This window comes from Abramis brama (assembly GCF_963993115.1).
Source record: "Abramis brama genome assembly, chromosome: 15".
Taxonomy (NCBI): domain Eukaryota; kingdom Metazoa; phylum Chordata; class Actinopteri; order Cypriniformes; family Leuciscidae; genus Abramis; species Abramis brama.
The window spans coordinates 36,006,953-36,022,109 of NC_139977.1; the positions used below are offsets into that span (position 1 = coordinate 36,006,953).

General features: G+C 37.9%; 1 long non-coding RNA gene across 1 annotated transcript; it reads left to right on the plus strand.

Annotated features, from left to right (window-relative positions):
- The first annotated feature begins 9,120 nt into the window (after positions 1 to 9,120).
- LOC311097687 lies at positions 9,121 to 12,418 on the plus strand. Its single transcript, XR_014609300.1, has 4 exons — positions 9,121 to 9,279; positions 9,460 to 9,668; positions 11,625 to 11,673; positions 11,772 to 12,418. It is a non-coding gene; the product is annotated as an uncharacterized lncRNA (long non-coding RNA).
- The last annotated feature ends 2,739 nt before the right edge of the window (positions 12,419 to 15,157 follow it).

The following is a 15,157-nucleotide window of genomic DNA, read 5'->3' on the forward strand; positions in this document are numbered from 1 at the left end:
TTTTGAGCTAAAACGTCACACACACACTCTGGGGACATCAGATACTTATTTTGAGAATTTTCTTATCTTGTGAAAAGGGCATTATACCACCCCTTTAAAATGATATCTGATCTAATAAAAAAACATACCAGATAAACTAAAATATTTTATCAATACAATGATTAACATTTCTGAAGATTGACTCTCAGTGTTCATTCACCTTTTTCTCATGGTTTCTCAATGGCATTCATAAAAGTAGAATAGAATATCCTAGTTCTAATAGGAGCTCATTGTAACACAGTGTGACAACATGCCCCACCTCAGTAATAACTGCCCCAGATCAGCTTTAAACAACTTTCTCAACTGTTAAGTAGCAGATATAAGATTACAATAATATTAGATTTGTCTAATTTTATATAACACAAAAAACAAAGATGAAAAAAATAACTGTGATGGATTTTTTATAATAAATAAGATAGTAAACTGTATTTTAAACTAATCATAGTTCTAACATCTAAACACTCTAACAAAATGTACTCTGAAAATTGTTGGTGTCCGTTTTTTTCCATTTGTTTGATGATTTGAGATCTGAATTTGCTCTGCCATTATCAGAGGGTGAAGTGGCTAAAATCGTTCGTAGTTCCTGCTGTGCGAATGCGCCAAAATCCGGGAACTTCCGGCAATAGTTCTAGGAAGGTTCCTCCGGTGCGAAAGCCCCTATAGGTGTGTGTGTGGAGTCCTGTTCTATTGAAAGAGCAATGCGTGTGATAGCTCTGTTATTAAGTCCTATGAGGTTGAGTGTTGGAAGACTTATAACTTTAGCAGCAATATTAGACACATTTGTAAGTTTGGTCCGGTTTTTAACAGAAAGCATGTTGAAAAATGCCTCGGTTATGACTGTAACCTCGGTTCCCTGAAGAGGGAACGAGCGTTGCGTCGAGACTTGTAAAATCAGTCCAATGGCGTATAGGCGGGTGACGTCATAGCAGGAAGCTATAAAGCGCACCCAGACCAAACATTGTCAACTTCTGATTGGTCGAAGCAAGTCGATCACAGGCGAGCCGGAAGTATGGCAAGATGACGCAGCGCTCCTTCCCTCTTCAGGGAACCGAGGTTACAGTTGTAACTGAGGCGTTCCCTTTCAAGGGAACTCACTTTGCGTAGAGATTGGCGCTATGGGAACGTCTATACCAACGCCACCATAGTGACCAGGCAGTGCCTGTCTTGTGTGAAATCAGGCGAGCACAACAAAGACAGAATAACCTGGGACACAGGAGTGAAGCCCAAAAGTAGGTTGTAAACCTGATGAGTGTGTGCGGAAAGGAACCGCCCGCCGCATCACGCACCTCTTGTAGGGATACCCCTAATACAAGGCTACAAAGCCGCCATACTGCTCCTGCTCCAACGCACCACGGAGGAAACCGGTTTGTTTCCTGTGCAGGGAGCTCTAGAGAGATCGTGGCCTCAACAACCTCAGTTGAGAGACCAGAGTCTATGAGTTGGGCCCCCTCAGAGGCCAAACCCACACTTCCATAACTCTGTTCTCCAGAACTCCCGGAAGTAGAACAATCAGGGAAACCATGTACAGATGCAGTACTGCCATGCCCTTCCCTGGGCCTCAGCCCCTGCCTCGACAGGGTGTCTGCTCCCTGAATCTGGTGCCCAGAGATGTAGAGCCTGAGCCATCATCACCAGGTGATTAAGTGCCAGGTGAGATGGTGACCCGTCAGATCTAAAATGGGACTCAACCCCCCATCCTTCTTTGGAACGATAAAATACCGACTGTAAAACCCGGTGTCTCTACTGGAGGGAGGTACATGTTCTATGGCCCCTTTCTCCAACAGGGTTTTCACTTGTTCCATTACCAGAACCTGCTTGGGGCTCACCACGGTGGATAGGACCCCCATAAACCTGCAGGCGAGACCCGATGATAACCCTTTTCTATGGTCTGCAGGACCCAACAAGAAATATTTGGCAGCATCTTCCACACTGTCAAAAATTCTAGTAGAGGTACCAGCCTCCCGAGACTGGCTTCTGGATATAGAACAACTGAACTGACTGCTCTAGGACTCTCCTTGGAGGGGGCAAGCATCCCACGACCACTATGCTTCCGGGCGGACAGTGAGATAAAGGCTCACAAACAAACAACACATAAATCGCGTGTATCCCCACTCGTAATGAAGCGAGAGCGGGGAGGAACACACAATCCAAAATGCTGTTTGCTCGCCATTATATTTCTGAGATATATAATATCCTAGTGGACAAACAAAAATAAATAGACAGAGACAGATTTCACAGAGAGCACTTGCTGAAGACACAGAAGTTGACAATGTTTGGTCTGGGTGCGCTTTATAGCTTCCTGCCATGATGTCACCCGACTACACCATTGGACTGATTTTACAAGTGCTTCATGATGCAATCACACAATGCGTTCCCATAGCGTCAATCTCGACACAACGCGAGTTCCCTTGAAAGGGAAACAGAACAATACAATAAAATTGGCTGAATGATGCTTAGATAAAGTAGCAAAAATAATAATCGAGGAGTTTTCGAATGACTGACAATCTTTGGTGACTTCTGTTCGGAATGTCCATAATGTGCTGATCAAAGGTAAGTGTGTTTTCCAATGTTACTCCAAGATATTTGAAACTGTCCACGATTTCATCTGTTTGATTATGAATTACAATAGATGCTGGGGGGAAGGGGGCTAACTATCAGCTCTTTTGTCTTGCTAATATTAAGATCAGGCGGTTATCCTCACACCACTGAAGTTCATGACAGTGGTGTGATAATCCATAACTGAGTTGTTATCTTTTTATCAGCATATTTTAAATGTTTTATACTGGATAATGGACTGATGTTTTTTATGAGTGTATTTTGAATGATTTTAATGAATGTAATGCATGCATGAATATATCCACACAAAACAACTGACCCTCAATGCATATAGTTTGGATTAGAATACATCACATCCGGTCGAATACGGTCTAGCCGCAGAAGTTCAGATATTGATCTATGTATACTATATATGAACTATAGAAGCTCAAATCGGATCCGGAATTTCCGCATGTATGCATATGATAAGTAAATTAAATTAAATGAGAAAAAAACTAAATCCTCCTGATCAAATCTGTATCCCTCCAATATTTTAGAAGAATATCAGACACGCTTAACTGTAACTCTGTATATTCTGAAATATAGTCTTAACTGTAATGGCATTAATTTCCATATCTCTTATTTTTTCATAAGCTGATTTCTCTTTTTAATGCCTCACAGTGTAAGAGCACGTGTTCAACTGTTTCTGTTATTCTCACATTAAGAAGACTTATAAGACTCACATTTATAATGTGCAGGGAATGGTTTGAGTCCTATACGGAGTCTGGTTATCAGACACATCATCTGGAGCATCTTTATTTATGAATATGACGAGACACAAGCGGGCGAGTAACGAAGGCTATACACAATTCCCCAGTGAAAACCATCCCGTCAGGTCAAACATATCAACACTTACATGTATAATGTGCTTACCAAAGTGAATCAGGGTAAGATAAAACATGTTTCGGAAGAAGGATTGATGATGTATTGACTCATTATTTAAATACACTGTAAAACCCAACAAGTTAAGCTAACTCATTTCATTTGAGGAAACCGATTGCCTCAATTCAATTAAGTTTATAAAAACAATAGTTATGAGTACTCTGAACTTATTTTAATCAAGTCCTCTAAAACAATAATATTTCTTAATACATAATTAAACTTTACACTGCATTTAAAGGAACACGTCGACTTTTTGGGACTTTAGCTTATTCACCGTATCCCCCAGAGTTAGATAAGTCCATACCTTTTTCATCTCTGTGCGTGCTGTAAGTCTGTTTGACGCACCCACCGCTAGCCTAGCTTAGCACAAAGACTGAATCTAAATGGCTACAGCTAGCATACTAATCCCAGTAAGTGACAAAATAATGCCAACATTTTTCTATTTACATGTTGTGATTTGTATAGTCACAGTGTGTACAAATAACAAGGTCATATGAGACACAGCCATTTTTTAAACGTTTAAATGCTGGGAACTATTTTCTCAGAAGGCGAAGCACTGCTACTTGGGCGGAGTGATTAGCGCAGCACCCGAGAAGCGCTGTGGTGAGGAGCAGAGAGTTCGCTCAGAGTTGGAGTAATAGTGTCAGCAATTACTAGATAGTAAATGCAAAGTTTACAATCATGGGTGTTCGCTGTATTGTAAAGAGCTGCGACAATAAACAGGGGAGATACCATGATGTTTCATAGAATTCCAACCAAAAACGCTGACCTGATGAATCAATGGCTACTTGCTCTGGATATAGATCCAAACACACCTGTAAACATCATCAAGGATTATCGCGTTTGCTCAGAACATTTCACTGAGGACGACTATTTTGAAAAAATGGAATTTGCCACACGGACTATGAAACGTGTGCTGAAGGATACGGACATCCCATCGATAGTAAAGACAGGACAAAGTGGATCACCTGCGGCCGCGGTAAGTGTTCCGTTATGTTTTTAGATGACTAGCCTAACGTTACAGTGCTATTAGCTATATGTAATGTAACCTTAGTGACACTATTACATGAATAGGGTGCTCACTACTATTATAGTTGTTCCCGGGCTCCATGTATCCCCCGTAATGTTAGTATTGTGTTGTCATAAACACGCTCTATCGCCCCAGTAACAAATAAGCGGCGCTAAAGGTAAATTTCAGCACTGTAGCCTTCAACTTGCTAATGATGTGGAGGGGGGATGGGCAGTTTTTATTTTTGAGAAACAGTGACCTTGTTTGTGAAATAGTAGGCTATTCCCGTTCTGATTCTCCCCTCGACCTCAGTCTGTTCGGCATCTTGTCTATCAGCTTCCAAAGTGTGTAACTCCTCGTCTGTGTATTCTGGCTCAAAACGATATGGTTCTGGATATTGGTTTGATACCAAATAAAAATCCTCTGACAATTCCTCAAAGTCAGCCATGATCACAAATCACGTTCGCTACTAGCTAGTTAGTCACGTTGGTTTTGTTGACGGAACGGCGCTTCTCGGGTGCTGCGCTTCTCGGGTGCTGCGGTAATCACTCCGCCCAAGTAGCAGTGCTTCGCCTTCTGAGAAAATAGTTCCCAGCATTTAAACGTTTAAAAAATGGCTGTGTCTCATGTGACCTTGTTTTTTGTACACACCGTGACTATACAAATCACAACATGTAAATAGGAAAATGTTGCCGTTATTTTGTCACTTATTGGGATTAGTATGCTAGCTGTAGCCATTTACATCCAGGCTTTGTGCTAAGCTAGGCTAGCGGTGGGTGCGTCAAACAGAGTTACAGCACGCACAGAGATGGAAAAGGTATGGACTTATCTAACTCTGGGGGATACGGTGAATAAGCTAAAGTCCCAAAAAGTTGAAGTGTTCCTTTAAATACTTTATAGAGCTGAAACTTCACTTTATTGAGTAAAAACAGTGAAATGACAAACTTTAAATGAACTCAGAGCACTTGCAGTTACTGTTAGCTCACAATGTCACACACAAAGTCAAATTCAATAAGTTAAGCTAACTTATTACATTTGAGGACACCGATTGCCTTAATTCTTTTAATTTTACAAAAACCAATATGAGTACTCTGCAATTATTTCAGTTGAGTTTACTAAAAGTAGATATACATTGCAGTCAAGAAATTAAGTGATTAATTAAGTGATTGAGCATTAGTGATTAACACCTGCTGTTAACAAGCAGAATCAATGAAGGAAAGAGAAACACAAGAACTACAACTGACTTCCAGCCACAGCCTTAGATGAAATCAGCTCAATATAAGAGACGTTTAAATCTCTCAAGATCTCAGCAGAGGAGGATTAAACCACTACACAAACAGCATTACCAGCTTCACTGATTACTAAACAGTTTGACTTTTGTCATGTCTACAGAAGTTGTTATTGAGAGTGAACAGAGGGTTAGATGATAATGATTTATTGAGTTTCATTTAAAGACACCATGATAGTGATCAGTGTTTGCTTTAGTTGGGCTCTTGACCCTTGACTTTATAACACCAGTTTTTCCTCTGGCTGCTGTAACTGAGTGTTTATAAAACACATTTGTTAATGCACATACGCCAAAAGAAAATATGAGCATGTGGTTGTGTTTAAATGATAAAAATCATCATTTAGTGACTTGATTCTCTGATCTTTTCCAGAGCCTAATCTCTGATTAGACAGGTGATGTATTACTTGTATTATTCATTATAACAGAACTGATTCTGCTGTAAGGCCCATTGTTGTGACAATCAGATTTTAAAAACCTCTATGGTATCATGCTGACTTACACAGTAATCAAGAATCAGCATATGAATCTCAACAATGGTGACCATTAAAAAATTATTTATGCCGCAATGCATGCTGGGAGCCATGGATAAGTTTTGTATTATGCTAGTACCCAGCATGCATCATTTTTTAATGGTTACCATTGTTGAGATTCATATGCTGATTCTTGATGTCTGTGTGAGTCTTAGTAATGCAATACCTTTTCTGTGAAACTTTTTGTGCACAACTATTTGTAAAATCCTTCATATTATCTGATGGTCACAACATGGCTAGCTATTATGCTGTAGAATCTCAAGAGCCCAACTAAAGCAAACGCCGATCTCCATCATGATGACCTTAAATGAAACTCAAATCATCAACTTCTAAACCTTTGTTAATTCTAATAAGAACTTCTGTAGACGAATGGCAGTAATAAAGTCAAAGTGGTAATAATAAGTGAAGCTTGTAATGCTGTTTGTGGAGTTGTTTAATCCTCTTGAGATCTTGAGATATTTAATGTCGTATTTTATCTCCAGTTGATTTTGCTGTGGCTGGAGGTCAGTTGTAGTTCTTGTGTTTCTCTTTCCTTCAGTGATTCTGCTTGTTAACAGCAGGTGCTCATCACTAATGCTCAATCGTCACTTAATTAATCACTTAATTATACAATTATCATTCTGGGATCTAGAAATGTTCTATAATTCATTCAGTTCTGTTTCAGTCACTCAAGTTTCGGTAATATTTGAGTGCTGTGAACTCAACTGTATTAAGTACAAATTACTGTTAGGTTTTACAGTGTAGTTCATTTTGAACCAAAAATATGATTTCTGAATTGTGATTTGATTATTAACGCAAATTTTATAGTTTTTGTTTCCCCGTTATATGATATCAGAGGCCATAAGGATTTTCCATCAGGGTTCACATTATGTGGTAATGAAACTGGTGACAGATCATTTTTTCTGTCTATTGACAGTTTCTAAAATCCCATATGAAGTTTATTTTACAAATGTCACTAAAGGTGAAAGATAAACGGCTGATTACTGTAGATTTTCCATAAAACTTATGAATTAATATCTATAAAGTCATGTTTTCCAGTATTTTAATAAATTCTGGTTATGGAATTCTTAAAAACAGTAGTGAAATATTATTACAATTTAAAATAATGGTTTTCTATGTGAATATATAGTAAAGTGTTCCTGTGATCAAAGCTGAATTTTCAGCATCATTACTCCAGTCTTCAGTGTCACATGATCCTTCACAAATCACTCTGATATGATGATTTATTATCATTGTGGAAACAGTTGTGCTGCTTAATATTTTTATTTATTTATTTATTTATTTATTTGAAAATGTGATACGTTTTTCAGGATTCATTGAAAAAAAAAGAAAAAAAAAAGAACAGCATTTATTTTCTAACAATATAAATATTTACTATCACTTTTTATCAATGTAACACATCCTTGCTGAATAAAACTATTCATTTCTTTCAAAAAAAAAAAAATGGCAACACTTTACAGTAAGTATGTTCATGTCAGCTCAAACAAAATAGAGCGTTCCTTATCATTCTTAGAAAACAACTTTTCAAATCAAAAGTCCAAAAAAAAAAAGAGAGAAAAGAAGGGCACACACAATAAACTGGAATTCATCTATCTGCAAAAGAAATGTTCCACTAAATATAATTTAAAGATATTCAAGAAAGCGCTTGTTAGTTCAATAACTCTCTTAACAACACACACTTTTACAGCAGAAATAACTCAACAGTTCTCTGTTCAGAGTGACATTCACCAGCAAGACAGAACTTCCCTCTGATGAGGTGTGGAGAAACTTGTGCCTTTTATATCTTACATGAGCGAACCACAGTCTGTGCATGTGAACAACTTGTGCTTTTCTACATGAGCGAATCACAGCAGATCAACAGCATGTCACATGTGTTGATGAATGGTGATAAACCAAAGTTCAAAACATCAAGCATGTGGCATACTGTATCTCACTCACATGTACATAACCAAAATAAGATATACATCCCGACGCAACAGATTATTAAATGCTGAAGTATAGTTCATGTTAACTAATAACTATTGTTGATGAATGGAACCTTACAGTAAAGTGTTACCCATTATTCTTATTTAAAAAGTGTGAATGCTACAAATTTCAATATTTAAAAGGAAAATTAAATAAAAAATGTACAAAAAATTGTGTTTTGATATGATAATGATCTGAACTATGAAATTGTATGGAATAAAATGACTTATTTGTGTCACATTATTGACTCTTTTAGCATCTGGTTATATCTTAAAACAGGAGAAATAAATCAATATTTACTGTAGATCAGTTAGTCATGATACACACAACTACAAACACACTAAAGATGAACAACTGAGTAAATACAAATACAAATAAAATAAACAACAAAATACTAAATAAAAACACAGCACAGAAATAATACTGTAAATATACTGTACTATAAGATATACATTTATTAATTTAACAGATGCTTTTATCCACTAACAAATGAGAATATGACGAGTAATTTGCCACAAAGCCACAATATTTATAGAATATAATATCAGGTTTATTAGAAAGCTATTAGGAGACAAGCAAGAGCAGAGGAGAAATATAGAGATTTATTTGTTGTTTTAAGTGCCTTTTTAGTTTAATGTTGTGTTGTTCAGAAAAGAGTGTTCAGCATTTTACTTGTGGTCATGGCCTGAGCAGATAATGATAAGTTCATTTCACAAACAGATTAGATAAGCAGGATAATAAGCAAACAGATTCTGCACTGTCAGTTAAAAACAGGAAGTATTGATGTGGGAGTGTGCGGCCTGATTAACTGTGACTGTGACAGATTTATTCCAGTGTTTATCAGCTCATGCAGGACTGATACTTATGATTCTGCATCAGAGACTATAGCAGGAGCCAGTGTTGACGGGTTATATGTGGTTTATATCTCTCAGATCTGCCGGATATGCTTCCTCTCTTCTGCTCATCACATGGTAATTAAAACACTTTATATTTAATTGTTTTGTAAAGAGATTTTTATTAATTTATTAATTTAAATCCAGACATTTATGTCTCTATTATAGTGAAACTGAAATGTAAACCTGTATTGCTCAACAATCATTAACTGATGTCAAACTTCACTCTGAACTGAACTACTGTATTCTCTTGAACAGAAATTACCAAAGTCAGAATATATGAGAAATTACAGCATGGAGAACATGTGTTGAGCTTCACAAACTACAGGATAATTACACATGTGGACGAGAGGGAAAGAGAAGAATGGGGAATAAAAAGGACAAAACGTTACAATCTAATGAACCAAAACAGAAAAAGATGCTGAGTCTAGTCAGACGAAACAGCATTAATAGCGGAAAACCAAACTGTGAGTATTTATGATGTTTAATATCATTCATCATCAACAGTTTTCATCTTCTCTGTGTCTGAATGTGTAAAATCAATTCAAAACTATGATTTTTAATTCACTACACAGTATATAATCAACAAGCAACTTTGTGGTCATATAAGTTTGTTTTGTGTTGTTGTTTTGTTTTTGTTTTTTAATTAAAAAGATGTTAATTTTTGTTTCTTGTCTATTTCACCAAACTTTAAGAAAACATATTTTATTAGCCTACGTGAAATTCAGATCAAGCCTGTTATGCTTATTCTCATGGGCGTCACTATAGGCACTTTCTTGGGTCCATCTTCTGCCTACCTTCCCTTAAACATGTGTGATCAAGTGTAGGCTACACTAATTCATGTTCGCTTCAGCACCCTTTAAAACATATGAAATTTGTTTAATTTGTCATAATTTCGCCATTTGAACTGAACTTTTTTTTGAACTCCGTATAATGTAATAATTAGTTTACTGTCATTGTGAGGGACAAAAAACATTAACAAAGCCATTTTCATCATTTTAGGCATAAGAAGATTAATAGTGAATATGTACATATTGAGAATTAATATAATACAATGTGTAGCTTCAGTAAATTAAAAAAGCTCAGCTTTAAAGGGATAGTTCACTTTGAAATTAATTTTTGATATGTTTTAGCTTACCTCAAGGGCATCCAAGATGTAGGTGTCTTTGTTTCCACAGTAGTTTCAATTTTGATATTTTTAGGTCAAACCGTTCTTGTCTGTCAGTCATATAATGCAGGTCGATGGTCACTGTCTCAAAGAGCATGCACAAAGTCCAAATTAAAACAATTCCCCATCGTCCAAATGAAACAATTCCCCATCATAAGTACACATTGATGGCCTAAGACACGAAACGAGCGGTTTGTGTGAGAAAACGAACAGTATTTATATCGTTGTTATCTCTTGATAACAGCTCACGTCCAAATGATCTGACGGCGCGGGCGGGTATAGATATATACACTAGATGTCGCTTGGCTACGGTTTCGTTCCAATGAACTGCAGTAGCGAAGGCGACATCTAGTGTATATATCTATACCCGCCCGCGCCGTCAGATCATTTGGACGCGGCTGTGTTCAAGAGGTAACAACGATATAAATACTGTTCGTTTTCTCACACAAACCGCTCGTTTCGTGTCTTAGGCCATCAATGTGTACTTACGATGGGGAATTGTTTCATTTAGACGATGGGGAATTGTTTTAATTTGGACTTTGTGCATGCTCTTTGAGACAGTGACCATCGACCTGCATTATATGACTGACAGACAAGAACGGTTTGACCTAAAAATATCAAAATTGAAACTACTGCGGAAACAAAGACACCTACATCTTGGATGCCCTTGAGGTAAGCTAAAACATATCAAAAATTAATTTCAAAGTGAACTATCCCTCTAAGAGGAAGAGACAGAGCAAGAGAAAAACAAAGAGAAAAAGAGAGTGACGGAGAGAAATAATCTTCGTCCCCCTGACATGGTTTAAATCTTTGTTTGAAAGCTATTGTTAGCCAGTTTTTGGGGGCCTTCAAAAACATCTTAAAATGCACATATGTAGATCAGAAAAATCTACATTTTCTTGGGGAACCCCCTTACTCCCTGACTACCTCACATTCGGGACCTCAGGGATTATAAAACTCTCCCATATGCTAATATGCAGGTTAAAATTAGACCATAAACTAAAATGTTACTTTTTTTTTTTTATCATAGCCTACCCTCATTGGGGACTGAGGCACACAAAAATAAAAAAATCACCCCTGCGTATTTCTTATTAAGTTTGTTAAAAATACTCAAATTTTGTAGATTCTGGAACTTGTAAGTAAATGTATATCCACAACTGTAAGCTTTTGGCAGATCTTTCCATCAGTGACACTGATTTATTAATTATCGCTGTTTGAGTATGAATAATCTGATGTTTGTGTTCTTCATTCACAGTTTCTCATGTTTCACCAATTCATTGTGATGTTTTAGAGACACAGAAAAGGTGAGACACACACAAATACAGAGAAATAGAGAGAAACTGAAGCAGAAATCTGATATTATATTGATCTTTGTGTTATATTTCTGTGTTTCTCCTTTCAGAAAGCAGCAGTGTGATTCATCTAGCCTGATAAATATTCTCCATCATGTTCCTTTCTCAACAAATAATAAGTTCATGGTTCAGACACTGTTACTGTATATAAGATGAATGTGTATGAATGGATTTTATATTTATATAGTACATGTTTGGACTGCATGAATATAGGACATGCTTTCCTGAACACATCTGACCTGAATCTGTGTTTTACAGTAATCTTGATTGTAAGCTGACAGAAACTGCTGGTTGTGTGTGTTAATATGCTTTCCTCAAACAGAGTGTTAGCGCTTGCAAAACCAAGGTCATGGGTTCGATTCCCAGGGAAAGCAAGAACTGATAAGAATGTAAATGTGTAGATTGAAATGCAATGTAAATCACTTTGGATAAAAGTGTCTGCCAAATGTGTAAATGTAAATATATTTGATCTGCAATGCTGAAATGTTTTGTATAGTACACTTGTATATTCAGAGCTTATGACACTATTGGACGAGACCCGGACTGAGCTGATGATGCCATCACTGTTTTCTCCAGAGCTGATTTGAACTATTGAACTATAATTGATGATCTTTACACATTATTGAACCGAACTGAATCAACACTGAACTGAATTCAACTAAAATATTGTATATGTCTAAAGCTGATCTACAGCAGATTTGAATTGTGTTTGCATCATTGATCATTACTTTGCTGTTTATGACTGTGAAGCTTTAAAACGATCTGTGTCTTGTCCTGCAGAGGCGCCAAAACTTTTTAATACAAAGAGACAAAAATCAAACTTGTAATTAAAGTAAATGTTGCATCATTTCCAACTATATGATTTGCTATGGGGAACACCATCAGCATGACTGGTGTCTAAAGCAAGTGTAAACGCACACCGATAATCATTGGAGTGAGGAAAAGGGGGAGACGCGGTGGCGTACGGCAAAGACTGAAGCGACAAGGCCATCGTCGGATACCTCTTCCTTCAATCATCCTCGCCAACGTCCAGTCTCTTCGTAATAAAGTGGACGAGCTCCAGGCAAAAGTAAAGTTCCTTTCGGAATATAGAAATGCCTGTCTCCTTGCTTTGACAGAGACATGGCTTAAAGAACAGGATCCACTATCTGATCTTGAGCTGGGTTTGGGGAACCTGTCCCTCTTGACAGAGACTCCACAGTGACGGGAAAATCACTCGGTGGAGGCTTATGTAGGGTGACCATATGTCCTCTTTTTCCAGGACATGTCCGGCCGGGATTTCGAGATCGCCCAAAATATCCGGGATTCATATTTTGCTTTCTATCATCGCCATTCATTTTGTTTACATGCACACCTTTTGATTCAATAGGACTGAATTAATTCCGATTGGTGAATCTGAATGTAGTGTTTACATGAACGCTAAACAAGTGATCGGTTGATGTGCGTTTCGTCTCGGTCGGGATCCGTGTGAAGCAGAATGCATGACCTGCAAAGCTGACACGTATGTGTCAGTGCCAAATAATGTAACAATGTAAACATAATGAATGGTGACTGTAGAAAGCAAAAGCATAATCCCGGACATTTTGGGCAATTTGTCCTGGTTAAAGAGGAGGTATGGTCACCCTAGCTCAGTGGTTCCCAAACCTGTCCTGAAGGACCCCCAACACTGCACGTTTTCTTTGTCTCCCTAATCAAACACACCAGATTCAACTCATCAGCTCATTATCACATGGGTTAATGAGCTGATGAGTTTAATCAGGTGTGTTTGATTAGGGAGACAAAGAAAACGTGCAGTGTTGGGGGTCCTTCAGGACAGGTTTGGGAACCACTGCCCTAGCTTATGTCTTTATATAAATAAGAAATGGTGAAATACGGTGATCATCAGAGGAACATTGTGTACCTCTGATATAGAACTTTTGTCTGTCTTTGCGCCCCTTTTATCTACTCAGGGAATTCCCACAGATATTCGTCACACTTCTTTACATTCACCCGAAGGCTAATGCAGATTTAGCAACTCAGGCAATGGCGAAGTGCGTGCAGCGGCTTCAGGGGATTTCACCATGGGCGATTTTAATAACTGTAAACCAGGGAAGTCCCTGTGTAACTTTTATCAATATGTCACCTGCGCAACACAACAGACCAAAAGTTTGGACCTCTGTTAAGGATCCGTCAAAGGTGCTTACAAATCCTACATTCTGCACAGCTAAGATTCTTGATAGCACTGTGTGGAAGAATGTAGTCATATACTTTTCAAAAAACACAAGTGGTTTTATTTATTTTAAAGCTTAAGCTTGAGTAAGCAAACTGTACTTTTTATGTAATTTATGTAATAAATAGAACCTTATTGTAAAGTGTTACTGATTAGTTATACACCGATTCAGACGTCTCCTGAGTTCACTGTTCACTGGAAAGATCAGTTGTTTTAACCATTCATTAAAATTAATCAGTTCAAATGAGTCATTAGTTCGCGAATCGGACGTGTCGTGCGCGTTGTGATTATCCCAGCAGTTAGGACATGTGGACATCCAAGATTTGTGTCAACACAGAAAACATTTCATCACTGGATAGTTTTTTCGTTTAATTAAAGTGTTGTTTTATGTCAGCTGAATGTCCGGAATGCTTTTCAGAGAAGATAAGGCAACTTATTTAGCACAATTCACACCAGCGGTAATTCAGGAAAAAAAATCTCCGAATGCTCCACATGAAACTTTGGTGTTCCGACCTTTTACCACCGTGTCGATTTATTTTGATTAATATGTGCGAGGGAGAGAGAGCAAGACAGCGCTTAGTTTGGAGACGGTGAAGTCTTGTTTACACTTTCGCCTGGCTCCGAAGAGAGAGAGTGCGCTCGCGCGACCGTCTCTCTCTCTCTGCTCGTTCTTTCAGTTAAACATGCGCCCTGTCACAAGCGCAGCAGTTCATCTACATTACTCACCGATCAAATAAGACTTTGGCGGGACAAAATTTAACTTTGGCGGGCGCTAAAACAAGTTCAATGCAGGAAAATTCATGCGTGAGTTTCCATTAGACTCGCACAGTAGCCAGGCGTCTCATCCAATGGCGAGCTCAGTTGACGCTGTGTGCTTCTGACACAAGTGCTAAGATTCCGATTGGCCAAGAGAAAAAGTGCTAAGAATCCGATTGGCCCAGAGAAATATAAATTATAAGAATTATCCAATAATGTTTCGCAATTCTAGCCTGCATGGAATGTTACTGTGAGTAACAGTAACCCCCCCAGAAACTTTCCGGTTCTACGCGATTCACGTAAATGACCCAATTGACCAAGAAAACGGCGATTGTCGCCAAAAAGCGACAAGTTTGCAGGTGTGATAATTAATCATCGAAATATTAGTTTCAATCAAGGTAACATGACTCAATACAAAGTACTTCAAAAACAAGCTAAAAAGGAACTCAAGCTTGCAAAACTTAATTATAA